This window comes from Mus caroli, unplaced genomic scaffold (genome assembly GCF_978045245.1).
Source record: "Mus caroli unplaced genomic scaffold, Mus_caroli_1 scaffold_2, whole genome shotgun sequence".
NCBI classification, from domain to species: Eukaryota; Metazoa; Chordata; class Mammalia; order Rodentia; family Muridae; genus Mus; species Mus caroli.
In genome coordinates, this window is record NW_028227257.1 from 53577650 (window position 1) to 53594415 (window position 16766).

General features: G+C 44.3%; 1 long non-coding RNA gene across 1 annotated transcript; it reads left to right on the forward strand.

Annotated features, from left to right (window-relative positions):
• The first annotated feature begins 5379 nt into the window (after positions 1-5379).
• LOC110289577 (uncharacterized) lies at positions 5380-15021 on the forward strand. The gene is made up of 4 exons (XR_003835162.1): positions 5380-5467; positions 6918-7087; positions 8378-8582; positions 14935-15021. It is a non-coding gene; the product is annotated as an uncharacterized LOC110289577 (long non-coding RNA).
• The last annotated feature ends 1745 nt before the right edge of the window (positions 15022-16766 follow it).

Genomic DNA, 16766 nt, shown 5'->3' on the forward strand with positions numbered 1-16766 from the left:
TCTGTCCTCATGCGGGAAGGGCCTGTCATGAGCTGCTTTGCAACCTGTTTTATCAGGACACCAACCGCATGAGGGAAGATTCTGTCCCAATAATCACCGTGCTGTCCCCTTTGGGGTTGGTTTCAGTTTGATTTGGGGTGGAGGAAGCCCAAACACTGACAGACTTCCTGAGAAGGGTCTCTCCTCTCACGGCTCTGCGGTGCACCGCACTCGGTGATGTCAGTAGCCTCGCCCTGATCTCAGTCCTTCCCTTCCCTTCCCTTCCCTTCCCTTCCCTTCCCTTCCCTTCCCTTCCCTTCCCTTCCCTTCCCTTCCCTTCCCTTCCCTTCCCTTCCCTTCCCTTCCCTTCCCTTCCCTTCCCTTCCCTTCCCTTCCCTTCCCTTCCCTTCCCTTCCCTTCCCTTCCCTTCCCTTCTTCCCTTCCCTTCTTCCCTTCCCTTCCCTTCTTCCCTTCCCTTCCCTTCCCTTCCCTTCCCTTCCCTTCCCTTCCCTTCCCTTCCCTTCCCTTCCCTTCCCTTCCCTTCCCTTCCCTTCCCTTCCCTTCCCTTCCCTTCCCTTCCCTTCCCTTCCCTTCCCTTCCCTTCCCTTCCCTTCTTCCCTTCCCTTCTTCCCTTCCCTTCCCTTCTTCCCTTCCCTTCCCTTCCCTTCCCTTCCCTTCCCTTCCCTTCCCTTCCCTTCCCTTCCCTTCCCTTCCCTTCCCTTCCCTTCCCTTCCCTTCTTCCCTTCCCTTCTTCCCTTCCCTTCCCTTCTTCCCTTCCCTTCCCTTCCCTTCCCTTCCCTTCCCTTCCCTTCCCTTCCCTTCCCTTCCCTTCCCTTCCCTTCCCTTCCCTTCTTCCCTTCCCTTCTTCCCTTCCCTTCCCTTCTTCCCTTCCCTTCCCTTCCCTTCCCTTCCCTTCCCTTCCCTTCCCTTCCCTTCCCTTCCCTTCCCTTCCCTTCCCTTCCCTTCCCTTCCCTTCCCTTCCCTTCCCTTCCCTTCCCTTCCCTTCCCTTCCCTTCCCTTCCCTTCCCTTCCCTTCCCTTCCCTTCCCTTCCCTTCCCTTCCCTTCCCTTCCCTTCCCTTCTTCCCTTCCCTTCTTCCCTTCCCTTCCCTTCTTCCCTTCCCTTCCCTTCCCTTCCCTTCCCTTCCCTTCCCTTCCCTTCCCTTCCCTTCCCTTCCCTTCCCTTCCCTTCCCTTCCCTTCCCTTCCCTTCCCTTCCCTTCCCTTCCCTTCCCTTCCCTTCCCTTCCCTTCCCTTCCCTTCCCTTCCCTTCCCTTCCCTTCCCTTCCCTTCCCTTCCCTTCCCTTCCCTTCCCTTCCCTTCCCTTCCCTTCCCTTCCCTTCCCTTCCCTTCCCTTCCCTTCCCTTCCCTTCCCTTCCCTTCCCTTCCCTTCCCTTGGCTTTTCGAGACAGGGTTTCTCTGTATAGTCCTGGCTGTCCTGGAACTCACTTTGTAGAGACCAGGCTGGCCTCGAACTCAGAAATCTGCCTGCCTCTGCCTCCCGAGTGCTGGGATTAAAGGCGTGCGCCACCACGACCGGCTTCAGTCCTTTTCTATATATGTCTTTAGCAACGTTTAGATTTGTCCGGCAGTCTAGAATATCCCTTGCAGGAGCTGACTGGGCACTGGCTCCTAATTGGCTCTCTCCAAGTGTTATCAGTGTCTAAGTACATTGAAGGTCTACTCATGGTAACTTCATTAACGTATATTTATTGAGACTGCTCTATAAATCAAATATAACCGGCAGTGGACATTTAGCAGTGGACTCAGACTTAATTCCAGTGGCTTCTTTCAGACCTCTAACGAGTCTGATCTAGGTCCCATCACAGCACCATGTGTATCCTTCTGCAGCCTACGCCTTGCCTCTGTCCCTCTGGACTCCACCCCTCTTCATCTACTGCTTTCGTCAGTGCTTAGATTTCTGTACTTCTCAGCCCAGGAGCGTTTTAAAAATAAATCTTGGGCCTCAAAAATAAGATAAGCAGCTTTAATATTTTTTTTTGGGGGGGGGGTTTGGTTAAGCCTTCCACTCCCTTCCCAAAGAGTATATTTTAATTATTATTTAGTAAACTACATTTCAGTAGTAAAATAAAATATACCTGTCCTGTACACTTAAAATGGTTATTTTATGTTATGTGTATATTGCCACAATAAATGTTAAAATTGATTATGTATTACACCAACATATAGAGCCCAGTGGTGTGCATGTCTAATCTTCCTCTAACTGTGCAGAAGGCAGGGGCACAGCTGGGAGCTTCAAGCCTGCTGAGTAATAGGAAGCTGCTATTTCAAGTACAGATGGGAGAAATTAAAGTCATTTTGAAGGTGGAAAAACACACGCGTTTTTGTCTTAGCATACATACAGACATTTTTAGAAAGAAATATTTTTTCTGCATACTGTCCATTCTGAAGTATAAATTTAATACTGAAATGTAATACAGAGCCCAATTTTGGGCTTTCCTTAACTCCCATGTCACGTCTGCCATGTTACAGAAATTCTGCAGGGTCACCTCTTCAGTGAGCTTTTAGGAAGATGGAAATTAGGTTCCACCTCAACCATCCTTTCATGTCTACCAGTGCTCCTCACTTTTGTCATCAAGGTTGTAGACCCTATCAGAATTTTAATGCAATTCTTCACAGAAATGGAAAATACAACAAACAAACAAACAAACAAACTTTAACTTGATGTGGAAACACAAAAGACAGAAAAGTAAAACTGTAAACAACAACAACAACAACCCCCAAACCCAAACCAACCAAACAAAATTCAACAGTTGTCTGAGCTACTGATTTTAAGTTATATTACAGTTATATTGTTACAGAGCTGTAACAATAAAAACAGCATGATGCTGGCATGAAAATAGACACAGTGATCAGTGGAAGAGAACTGAAGACCCACGTATAAGCCACGCCCATTCAGCTACTTGGTTTCTGACAGAGGCCAACAACACACATTGGAGAAAAGACAGAATCCTCAACAAATGGCGCTGATTGAACTGGGTAGCTACATGTAGAAGAATCCAATTAGGTCAGTCTCTCTCCTTCTACATAAAACTCAACTCCAAATGGTCCTCAAGAAAAGTCATGCACCCTGAATCAGGCAGCATGTGAATATGCTTCACCTTGCAGACACACAAAAGGACTCTCTGAACAGGATCCCAGTAGTGTGGGCCCTAAGACCAATGATTTATAAGTAAGATCACATGAAACTAAAATATTCTGTATAGAAAAAGACACCGTCATTCAAATGAAGATGTAGGCAAAAGAATGGGGTGGGGGAAGCGATTGTCAGTTATATATTTAATGGAGGGCTACTATTTACATATATGAGGAACTTAAAAGCTTGAACATCAAGAAGACAAACAACCCAGTTTTGAAAAAGGATACAAAACTAAACAGTTCTCAAAAGATGAAATACAAATGGCTGAGAAATATTTTAAAAAATGTTTAACATCCTTAGCTGTCAGGGAGATAAATGCAACTTAAAGCTACTTTGAAATCTCATTTCACCCAGTCAGGATGGCTATTATCAAAATAAAAATAAATAAATAAATAAATAAATAAATAAATAAATAAATAAATAAAGCATGCTGGGATGCATGTGGGGGAAGGGGACACTTTTTCATTCTGGTGGGAGTGCAAATGGGTGCAGTCATTATGGAAACAAGTGTGGCTTAAAAAGCTAAAAATAAGCCTGGCTGTGGTGGCAGACACCTTTAATTCTAGCACTTGGGAGGCAGAGGCAGGCAGATCTTTGTGAATTTAAGGCCAGTTCAGTCTACAGATCAAGTTCTAGGTTAGCCTTGGTTACACAGAGAAACCCTGTCTCAAAAAACCAACCAACTAAAACTAACAAAAACAAAACAAAAACAAAACAAAAACAAATCCCCCAAACAAAACAAAACAACAGCTAAAAAGCTAAAAATTAACCTACCATATAATGTAGCTATGCCACTCTTTAGGATCATGTATGCATGGTTCTAAAGAAACACTGGCTCATCCATGCTTGTTGAAACCTGTGACTAGATATGTCATAGATTCAGGAGGAGAACTGACTACCATTACTTTGCTAAATGGACATAGTATACCAGCTTCTAATGACTTAGTGTTATACTGATAGGTGAGTATGTCTCTCAACTTGCACCAGAGAAACATCCATCTTCAGTAAACTGTGATTAACACAGGGACCTAAAAATGGTCAAAGTGGAGCAAACAAGAGGCTCAGGGATCATTGCCAAAGAGGAAGAGGGAAGATTGTAAGAGGTGGGGGAGCACTGGAAGTAAACAGTGCTTTCTGTACAAAGCAGGGCAGTAGTACGCATGAATTCACAGTAGTTGAGGCATCAGGCACAAGAACCGCACAAGCTCAAGCTACACAAAATCCCAGCACTGAGTAGAAAAAGTTTTCTGACAAAATCCAATATCCCTTCATGTTAAAGGTTCTGAATAAACCTGGACTGAAAGGCACACATCTCAACCCAATAAAGGCTGTACAGGATGAACCTACTGCCCACATTCAGTGAAAATGTCAAAGTCTTTCCACTAAAATCAGGAACAAAGACAAAGGTGTCCACTTTTTCCACTCTCAGTCAGTTTAGTCTTTGAAGTCTTATCAAGAGCAACAAGACAAGAGAAACAAAACAAACAGGAAAGAAAGAAATCAAAACTGCTAGGTGTAGATGAGATGATTCTGTACATAAGAGACCTTAAAAAATTCTACTAGAAAACTCATGGGACTAATAAACATTTTCAGCAAAGAGGCAGGATACACAATCATCTTACAAGGATCAACACACATTTTATATATCAGTGATAAACATACTGAGAAAGAAATTATAAAAATTATTCATAAGGACCTAAAAAACAAAGTCACAATATAGCAAGATCACAAAAAAAACCCCAAAGCAAAAACAAACAAACAAACAAACAAACAAACAAACAAACAAAAGTCAAACCAAGCCACCCTTAAATAACCCCAACCAAGGGCAGGAAAGGTGTTTTTACAAGAACTTCAGGACATTGAAGAAAGAAATTACAGTGAACAGTGGATGGTGGAAAGACTTCCTGTGCTTGTCGACTGGAAGAATTAATATCATAGTCAGCCTACCAAAAGCAACCTTGAGATTCCACGTAATGCCTATCAAAAGTTCAGTGACATTCTTCACATTCTTGAATAAATAATCTTTTTCGAGAAAGTCATCTTAAGCAATGGTCCTATATTAATTTTAGGTAAACATAATACAATAAGGCTCCTTGAGGCTTTATTAACCTGAGTGTTCTTTGCCCTTCTCCTTCTTTGGTGACCTCTGTCCCCATTCCCTAGTTGAAATTCCTCCCCCCACCCTTGTTTTTCTGTTTACCCTTCACATCACCTGAACTCTGCCATTCCCGTCCCACTGCTCGCTGCAATCCCTTTATACTTTCCTGGTTCCTGTGGTTCTCCATATTGTATAGTCACATCTGAGGACCTAGAGCTAGTGGCTGCTGACAAGTAAGAACATGCAATGTCTGTCTTTATGGGTCTGTGTTACCTCGCTTGGTATAACATTTTCTAAGTTCATCCATTTACCTGCAAATGTTGTTTTTCTTTAGAGTTTAATACCATTCCATTAGGCTACTGCCATTTCTTAGCGACCATGAACAGAGCAGCAGTGGACATGACTGAGTGAGTGCTGAGTTTTGAGCATATGCTAAGGAGTTACTCAGCTGGATCTTATGGTAGATTTATTTTTAGTTTTTGAGGATTCTCCATACTGATCTTCACAATAATACAAGTGTATGTCTGTACATACATGTCTAAGATATAGTGTGTGTGTGTGTGTGTGTGTGTGTCTGTCTGTCTCTCTCTCTCTCTTAAAGGAAGTCATGCCACTTGGGTTGGTAATCCTTCCCACAAGAACCACAGACTAACAGAAATCCCAGAACCAGGCATGAGAAACCTCCCTCAAATAGTTGGTCAGAGTAGCCCAAGTGACTCTCCAAACAGTGCAGACCATTGCTGTTGCCCCTGCCGCCTCTCCAAAGTTGAAGGTGAGCGCCTGTTGCTGAAGACACCTCACACTTAAGACAAGGACCCAGGAGCTGGATTTAACTTGAAAGATTCGCTTCTGCAGTCTAGCTTCCATGGTAGCAGAGAATACTGTAACATTACCAAGGGAGGGAAGCAATTAATTGTCCTGCTCAACATTGGTGACACCTATGAGCCACGACAATGGCCAGCCCAGCATGACAAGTGCAATAGGTGGCACTCACATGTTGGTGGCTGCTGAGTCCTGCACAGCTTGGTCCTGGAAACTTGATTGGGGTGACCAGAGACCAAAGAAAGGACAGACACACGTACAGGAAAGCTGGGGTCAGGTGGACTGTGATCACTCGGATGGAACGGCACCAACTACAAACAACCAGCACCCGAGTGTGCTGTGGTTTACTATGTACAGCTAGCTCACGGGGAGGGGCAGCTAGTCTCCAGAGGAGGCTTCGATGGGTGAGCAGGCTCAGGCTGTAAACATCTGGGAGGAAGAAGTTGTAATCCATGCTTTCTGGACATGCTCTCAACATTTGCATATGGAGAAGCCTTCGCCAGTTAGTTCCCTTGAGTCTGAGGCATTGGTCCTTTCAATAATACATACTTACGTAGGACTTCATATGTTCCTTATGCATTCACCTGAGACTTCCTCAGCTCCTTACGCGTGGTTGCCAACAGCTGTCTAATTGGACGTAGGGTCCCTCACAGGGAGGGAAACCAGTCTTATTACCTGACGCCTAGCTAACTTCCCAGGGCTAGATAGGACATGGATCTTATAAAAGAATCTACTACCTCCACTTGGCTAGACCAGAATGATTCCTTACGATATGCTCCGTCTTATCCTTATACCCGTGTATATCCTTACACCACAGATAAGGGTAGCTACCACGATTATCAAATAAGCTTCTCTTTACAGCGAGTGGAAACCACAACTGGACATAAGGCAGAGATCAGCGGTTGGTGGGGGCCACACGGATACATCTGCAGCATGGCACCTGCATCTTTGACTCAGGGGACATAGCAGAGGAGATCTGAAAGATTGAAAGAGCTGGAACATCAGGGAGTCTGCTGAAAGACTCTTTTCAGGTATGGCTGCATAAACAAGACCTACACCATGATAACATTAATAGACATGCTAACACAGAGTGGGGAAAATCACACAGGGTCTCATCCCTAGACAGAGAATTACAGTTAACTAATGAAAACATATTCACAAAACTCCCAAATGGACTCAACAGGTTATACTTTACATTTCTGCATATGTACACATGTCTATAATAATTGTAATAATGACAACAATGAAGGCTATCAATTTGAGAGTGAGAGGGACATGGAAGGAGCTGGAGGGAGAAGAGGCAAGAGAGAAAGTGATGTAACTACACTTTAATTAAATGTATAAAACATTAATATGGAAACACAAGAGTTTCCAAACCAATCTTGAGCAAACAAATACTGCTGGAGTTACTAGCATACTTGATTTCAATTTAAAGTACAGAGCCACATATTGTAGCAACAACTGCATGGTCCTGGCACAAAAACCAGACATGTAGATCAGTGGAACAGGAGAAAGGACTCAGATTCAAGGCCATGGACTGAATCCACATGATTTTTGACAAATAAGCAAAACCAAAACCAAACCCCAAAACCAAAAGAAAAAGAAAACAACAACAGCAACAACAATAACCACCACAATAAACAAACCACACTGGAAACGAGACAGAGTCTTTAACAAATGCTGCTGGTCAAATGGATAGCTTCGTGTATAAGATTGAAACTAGATCCACATCTCTCACCCTGATAGATCAAATGTCTTAAACCTAAAGCCTTACATTCTGAAACTGCTGTAGGAGATGCCAAGGAAAATGATTCAAGACCTAGGCAGAGGCAAGGAGCACCTGCAGGGGGCTTTGCACTCAACAAATGGTTCCCATGGAAACAGCTTATACTCAGCAAAGGAGGCAGAAGCAATGGCAGAGGCAGCCCACGGAAGGAGAGAGTATTCACCAGTTATCTATGTAAGATGTGGTGATTATTCAGAATACGCATAAGAAGCCTAAATACCGAGAAAACAAGAAGTCTGATTTAAAAAACTGGATTAAAAGAACTTGATGGAAAATTCCCAATGGAGAAACAACAGCTCCCATACACATCTGGAAGTTTTCGATATCTTTAACCACCAGGGGAATGCAAGCTAAAAGTACTTTGAGGCTCTGTCTCACTGGAGTTAGGACAGATCACCAAGTAAACAAATGGCCATAATGCTGGCGCGAATATGGGAGACGCAGAACCCTCATCCACTCTTGGCAGGAGCATAAATTGGTGCATCCACTATGGAGATCTTTATGGAGGTTTTTCTTTTTTTTTTTTTCCCCCCAGAATGCTGAAAATAAAACTCCTATGTGACTCAGCTGTTCTGCCCCCATGAACATACCCAAGGAACTCCACATCCTACAGAGATACTATTTATTTACGGTTACTGCTGCACTATTCACAAACCACAAGGAAATGGAAGCAGCGTAGATGCCCATACACAGTGAAAACGTAGTCCATATCCACAATGGGATTTTATTCAGCTATAAAGGTAAGGCAGCTATGAAACTAGCAGGCTAAGTGGATGGAACTGGAAAGTATTTTAAGAGAGGAAGCAGCTTCAGAGAGACAGAGCCCACATGTTCTCTCTTACACACGATCCCTAGCTTCTAGTTTTCACACATGTGCGTTGTGTGGGAAGGAGTGTGTGTACAGACAAGAAACTAGAAAAAGGCCGTGTATGAGTGTGTGTGTGTGTGTGTGTGAGAGAGAGAGAGAGAGAGAGAAGACACTAGAAAAAGACTCTCTCTCTGTGTGTATGAGAAAAGACACTAGAAAAGACTGTGTGTGTGTGTGAGAGAGAGAGACAGAGAGACAGAGAGACAGAGAGAGAGAGAGAGAGAGAGAGAGAGAGAGAGAGAGAGAGAGAAAAGACACTAGAAAAAGACTGTGTGTGTGTGTGTGTGTGTGTGTGTGAGAGAGAGAGAGAGAGAGAGAGAGGGCTCTTTAAACAGGGGTTGTAGAACATAAGCACATGTTGGTGAAAAAATACTGGGGGTGGAAAAGTCTAAGTCGGGAGAGGGGCAAGAAAATGGAAGAGAGGCAGTGATGGGGAGGGTCAGCCATAACAATGTGTGAAAAAGCCATCAGGAAACCTGATACTTGATAAACTGATTCACAACACTTTCAAGGGTGGTGCCCTGTGCATAGGGATAAAACTGCTCCCAGAAGCCATCGGCTATGAAACGAAAATCCCAGTGCCAGATGTGAATGACCACTCTAGGAGCTGTTGGTCAGGGAGGTTGTCTGAGGCTGTCAAGACAAGACGGGCAATGAGGGGAGGCTGTAGGTTGCCCCGCAGAACTAGAGAATGAGATCCTATTGCTGAAAACACCATTATGTTGTGGCTATCGGTTACGGAGAAAGCCAATTGCAGCAAGCTTGAAAGCTTCTCAGAGGGCCAGAAGATGCTACACAGGCCGCTGAGGGAAACCCACCACCCACAGACGCATACAACTGTGGGTCTTGTGTGCAACAGTACTGACTAGTTAGGGATGATAGGGGCCATAGCAGCAAGTCTGTTAGGAAGTAACCAACTGCTTGCTGATTGGACAGAGGCTTGATCTGGTACTTAAATCCGGTCAGAGCTCATGGCTGTAGAGGTCATAGACTCTATGAGAGAAGCCACTGTTTTGATAAATGAACCTGATATGCCCATCAAATTGCCGTCCTCATGACCATGTTTATGCCCATAGAGAGTGCTGTGGTTAGCTTCGATGGAGACGTTTCTTTAAAAAAATATTAAGATGGCTTTCTATTTATTTATTTTACTGTGTGTGTGTGTGCATGTGGGGGGGGGGCAGGGTGTGCCAAGTTGTGAGTGTGAATGAAGGTCAGACGACTGTGAGAGGTGGTTCTTGCCTTCCACCATTTCGACTCCAGGAGTGGAACTTAGGTTGTTGGGATTGACGCAAGTGCCCTCACCTTCTGAACCTTCTCACCAGCCTGAGAAGGTCCTTTTTGGCAGTAGGCAGTGGGTGGAGACTCAGTGACTGTCGGAGGCTCAGCTGTAAATAGAAAATCTGCATTACCTCTCCAAGGCCTGTGGGATGTTGCAGACAGGGCAGAAAGGATGTGAGAGCTGGCAGAAATAAGGAAGGGCTGGAGTCCATCATGTGGACTTCTAGGCATGGCACGGATGAGGGATTCTGAAACTTCCTGAGTCTGTGATCACCTGCATGGGTCCTGTCAGGCTGCGGGGCGTGTCATGGCACCCCACCTCTCTCTGAGGGTTTGTAGGTCGTTAATGGATGATGTAAGGGTGAGGCAGATTTTCTTTGGTGCTGGAATCACTGACTCCGTATTCAAGTTCCTGTAAACAAACCCTCACTTATGCTCAGTAGGCATCATTAAGAAACTCATCAGGCCATTAAAAAAAAAAAAGACATGGAGGGCTGCAGAGATGGCTAAGCAGTTAAGAGCACTGGCTGCTCTTCCAGAGGTCCTGAGTTCAAATCCCAGCAACCACACAGTGGTTCACAACCATCTGTAATGGGATACAATGCCCTCTTCTGGTATGACTGAAGATAGCTACAGTGTACTCATAAAAATAAAATCTTAGAAATAAAAAAGACATGGAAATAGAAGGGAGTTAGGTTAGGAAGGGAATTAATGAGAATGGGAGGGGTCAAGAGAGGGCAAGGGGTGAATGTGTTTGATATATACCAGGCACTTGTATGAAAAGGTCATACTGAAGCCTATTACTATGCATAATTAATATATGCTAATAACATTTAAAAGTAGTCATGGTTTGGGTGGATGTATTCTGGTCTCCTACAGCCTTTTTTTGGGGGGGGGTAGGGGTGGAATATTCTTAGTGCTTCAGTACTTTCCTTCCCTTATTAAATTAGTTTATGGTTACCTACTATATTAAAAAAAAAAAAAAAAACAACAACAACCAGGATTTGGGAGGTCAATGGCAACGATAGTAGCTCACATGAGCCTGAGAGACCCATAGAGGCTCCGAGGGGATGCGTGGATTTGGAGGAAGACTGCAGAACCTGCAGTTTCTCCCACATAGCTGAAAACGGCAGCTCTCATGGGAAGATGTGTTTAAAACGTGGTCTCATAAAATTGGAAGGAAAGATGTCAGAACAGAGCCACACTTAGAGCAAAGCAATGAAACTAGAATCCAAGAGACAGGTTGGGAGCGAGGCTTCAGTATGTCAAAGAACATTTGGTTGCTGAGTGGGGCAGATCCTTGGCCGCCGGAAGGCTCAAGCTGGTGGACCCTGCCCACAGCAATGAGCCGCTGCTGTAGTTGGTGCTGCTAGTCCTGTTGTTGGGGGTGGGTGGGTGAGGTGGGGTTTGGGGCATGACTGGGGCTGCCTGCAATAAGTACGGTAGTCCATGGTCATACCTGGGGAGCTAGTGGGGAAAGCCGGAGGAGCATTCATTGCAGAGAGGTGTGCAGTGTCCTGGAGCTGGCGCAGATCCCTCCTCCAGATGCTCAGCCACTTCACAAGATCATCCCCTTTTTGGGCAGCAGAAACCTTGAACCAGACCAATGACTCACCGCAATAAGTATTTGCATGTAAAGCTGTTTGGGAACAAACACACACACACACACACACACACACACACACACACACACACACCACACACACACACACACACACACCCACACACACCCACACACACACATACACCCCCCCACACACATACACACACACATACACACATACACACACACACACACACACACCACACACACACACACACACACACACATACATCCCCCCACACACATACACACACACACACACATACACACACCACACACACATACACACATACACACACATACACACATACCCCCATACACACATACACACACCACACACACCCCCACACACATACACACACACACACCCACACACATACACACACCCACACACATACACACACACACATACACACACATACACCCCCACACACCACACACACACCACACACACACCACACACACACACCACACACACACACACACACACACCACACACACATACACACACATACACACACATACACACACACACATACACACATACACACACATACACCCCCCCACATACACACACATACACACACACACATACACACACACATACACACACACCACACACCCCCACATACACACACACACCACACACACATACCACACACATACACACACACACATACACACACATACACACACATACACACCCCCCACACACATACACACACATACACACACATACACACACCCCCCCCACATACATACACACCACACCACACACACACATACACACACCACACACACACACACACACCACACATACACACACCACACACACACACCACACTCACACACACACATACACACACACACACACACACACACACACACCCCACACACACATACACACACCACACACACACACATACACACACCACACACACACACACACATACACACACACATACACACACACACACCCCACACACACATACACACACCACACACACACACACCCCCCACACACACATACACACACCACACACACACACACACACACACACACACACAGTTTGCAAACCTCTTTGACGAATAAATGTGCAATGGAAAGGTAGAAAGATGGCAGAAAGGAGCGGCACATAGGTGGTGGCAGTGACAGGTGTGTGAACGAGGCTGGGAAGGACTCGGCCTATTGTCGCCAAGTAAGGCTCAGTAGGGCAGGCAGGATATAGTATGCAGCAGCCTGGAGCTTGCATAGGGTCTGTCCTGCAACACTTGCTGCTCAGCTGTACGATTGCCTTGGCTCTGAGCAATGGCAGGATGTCTGAGATGGAGAACCATTCATTTTCTGGATTGGGTCTCTTCTGAAGACCTCCATGGCCCATGTTAGCACCAGAGACCATGTTGACATCTGTGGCCTGTGCTTTGACTGACTGTTATGGTCAAGGAAGCTCCTATTGCAGTGATGCCAGTGGCTGCAGACTCATAGTTGAGAATGAGAGACATTGAAGGCTTCTGTTACATCCCCCACTCCTCACAAAAGAAACGGTATAGCTAGGAAGCCATTGAAGAGAGTCCTTAAAAATTGTGACAGGGTTGCAGAAGTGTAACTCTTCACAGTTGATGGTTCCTGGTAGGGGTTGGGTTGGGAACGGAGAAGAACTCAGTTATCTTTAAGGGGTTAGTCACTGGGAGTATGACCATGCTCCAGTGTATATGGGCAACACAAATTGGACTTTGTGTATTATTTTTCTTTTTTCTTTTTGGTGGGGTAGGGATAATGGTTGGAGGGTGGACCTGGGAAAATTGCAAAGGAAATTGGGTGTGAGCAGAGTGCAGTGTGTGAAATTCCCAGATAATCAATAAAAGCATGTTGACAAAAAACCCTAGGATTTAAACTTGGTCCATTTTTTCTATTTATTCCACTAAGATTTTTTTATCATATATAGATATTTACTTGAACTTTATTCTATTTGGGTATTTTCATATTTGTTTTTGTCCCTAGTTACATAGTACCTCAAACAGGGTCAATTAGGAAAGCAGGAGGCTTATTTTGGTTCAAAGTTCTGGTCAAAGGGTGTAGAGTCATTAAGGGTGATGTCCTTTTGGCTGGAAGAGCCCAGGGTATCATCACATGCCAGGAAACAGGGATTGCACTTCTGTATCTTGTCTCTCACCCATTCTCATTAAAACCATCAGGATCTAACCTGGGACTGTATTCTGATGACATTGCCTTAGGCTAAAGGCTCCACTCTACACACCATAATCCCTACCTCCTTAATACCTCACACTGGAAATGAAATTCTCCTTTAAGGTAGATAAAACTTATTCAAATCATAAGCATGTAATATAGAGCTTGTTCCATATTCCCTCACCTCTTTCAATTGAGAATTTTATTTAATTTCATTTGTTTAGGTTTGTGTTGGAATCAATGCATTTTTCTTCTTATTGAATTATTACTTTAAATGTGTACCATGAATTCTTGTATGTAGGGTGCCAGCTATTCCTTACAACTATCCTTTTCACTCAATTCAAGTTTACACACGATCTCTTACATTAAAAGTAAGTTTCTAGCCAGGTGTGGGAGTGTACACTTCGCACTTTGGAGGCTGGGGCAGGTGGATCTCTGTGAGTTCAACGTCAAACTTAGTGTACAAAGTAAGTTCTATGCCTGCCATCTGGACTACACAGTGAGACCCCATTTAACCAAACCAAACCAAACCAAACCAAACCAAACCAAACCAAACCAAACCAAACCAAACCAAACCAAAAATGTCTCTAGGCAGAATGATTTTTTTTTTTTTGAAACAGAATCTCACTACAAATGTCTCTGTGCACAGAGGTCAGCGGGCAGCTTGAGGGAGTTGGTTCTCTTTTTTTCATCATGTGTATCTTGGGGCCCAAATTCAGGTTTTGTGGCAAAGGCCTTTGCTCACTGAGCTACCTTGCTGGTCCTAAATTCTATTTTTTAAAATATGGATTTGTTTTAAAGTTGATAACTATTGGTTAGTTTTTTTCCCCCAAGTCTCAGTGGGCATTTTCTATGTGTGCATTTGGTTTCCCCTCTCTAGTTCCATAAATTTTTCTTGAGATACTTTTTGTGTTGCATGCATATGAACATGTGCACATGTCTGAGTGTACACACACAGAGGCTGGGATAAGATGTCATTGTCTTCCTCTACTGCTCTCTACCTCATCTCCTTGAGACAGGGTATGTTAGTCAGGGTTATCTGGAGTGGCAAACTTATAGAACAAATCTCTCTATATACAATAGATGACATATTATATAATATATATTGTATATGACAACTATACAAAGGGGACTTATTAGAATGACTTACAGGCCATCGTCCAGCTTATCCAACAATGGCAGGCTATGGATGGAAACTCCAAGAATCCATGTGAGGAGCGGGTGTGGCCGCCACCCCAAGATGGCGCCCGGGAAGGCTGCCAGGTCTTATGGCCTGCACCTGACTTCCTCATTATCTCAGACTTAGCCACATCCCAGCCACCTGCACTGCACAGATGCCATGCCTCGTCAGCTCGCCCGAGGTGTCCTCACTTGCTGTGAACCAATGGGCTGCTGTTATGTGACTGGGGTGATTGGGAGGAGTCAGTAGGGTATTTAAGGTGCGCCTTGGGGTTGTTCAGGGGATTCCCGTTTCTGTATTGCAATGCAAAGTGTTCCCGAATAAACCTACTTGAAGAAGGTCAATGTGGTGTTGCGTCTTTCCTGCTGGTCGGGGTAGATGCGACAAGTGGCGGAACCCATACGGGGACTTCTGTTTCTCGAGAGCACTGCTGGTCCAGAACTTCAAGAGGTCAGGGTAGCCAGTTGGAAAGCTCCCAGGTAAGTGGGACGATTCAAGTTCTCAGTTAGAAACTATTAGGTTCCTGGATTAGGGACTATTGAGGTTCTTGGAGTAAGACAATTAAAGTTACACACGCATATAGTGTAGTGATCAGAAAATTAAAAGAAAAGCAATTGGTTGTAGCCATGGAAAAGGTTCAGAAAGGAAAAGTGGTAAATTATTTAGGAACAAAAATTTTGATAGTCAAGTATCTCCCCAGAAAATTCAGATTCGGATGGATAATTTAAGGACATTGAATGATTTTCAAAAGCTATTGGGGGATATATAGTGGGTATGTCCCTATTTGGGCCTAGCCAACAAACAATTGCAACCAATATATGATATTTTACCGGGAGATATAGAATTAAATTCTCCCCCCCCCCCACAGCTTACTGATTCTCCCCGAGTAGCGTTAAGCTTGGTCGAAAAGGGTATTCAAACAGCAGCATTAAAGAGAAGAGATCTGTTCAGTCCTATTATTTTGTGCATCTTGTCCTCGGAGACCCAGCCTACTGGAGTCCTCTGGCAGGGCGCTCCTTTATTATGGATCCAATCCTAAAATTTTCCCCGCGAAAGTCTTATCCTATTATCCTGCCTCAGTTGCCCAATTGGCATTGCTGGGTTTACAGCAATGCGTAAAACATTTTGGTACCCCTCCTGATGAAATTATTGTACCATATGATAGTAGACAAGTTGAAGTGTTGTCTGCCACTGTAGATGACTGGGCAGTTTTAAGATGCAGTTTTTTAGGCAAGATAGATAATCATTTTCCCAAAGATCCTATTTTACAGTTGTGTAAAGCTCACCTGGTAATTTTTCCTGTGATTACCTCTTGAGTACCATTGAGAGGGGCTCTTCTAATTTTTACAGATGGATCAAAGTCAGGATGCGGAGCCTATTTAGTTCAAGGCTCTGCACCTATAGTTTTACAATTCCCCCCTGCCTCACCACAAGTTATAGAATTACAGATTGTGATTAAAGTTTTTGAATTGTATTCTGAATCCTTTAATTTAATATCAGATAGTCAATACGTGGTTAATGCTCTTGCTATCTTGGAGGTGGTTGATAGGGTGAATCTTAGGTCCAGCATTGGGGATATATTAAGTAAATTACAAAATTTGCTATTGCATAGATCCTCCCCCTTCTTTGTTCAGCATATCCGAGCTCATACTGGATTACCAGGTCTATTGGCTGAGGGTAATGACATAGTGAATAAGGCAGCACAATCTGCTGTATTTCTGGCATGTCCTGCCCTCGACCTTGCTCATGATTTTCATTCTAAATTTCATGTAAATTCTAAAACATTAGCCTCTCGCTTTGGGAT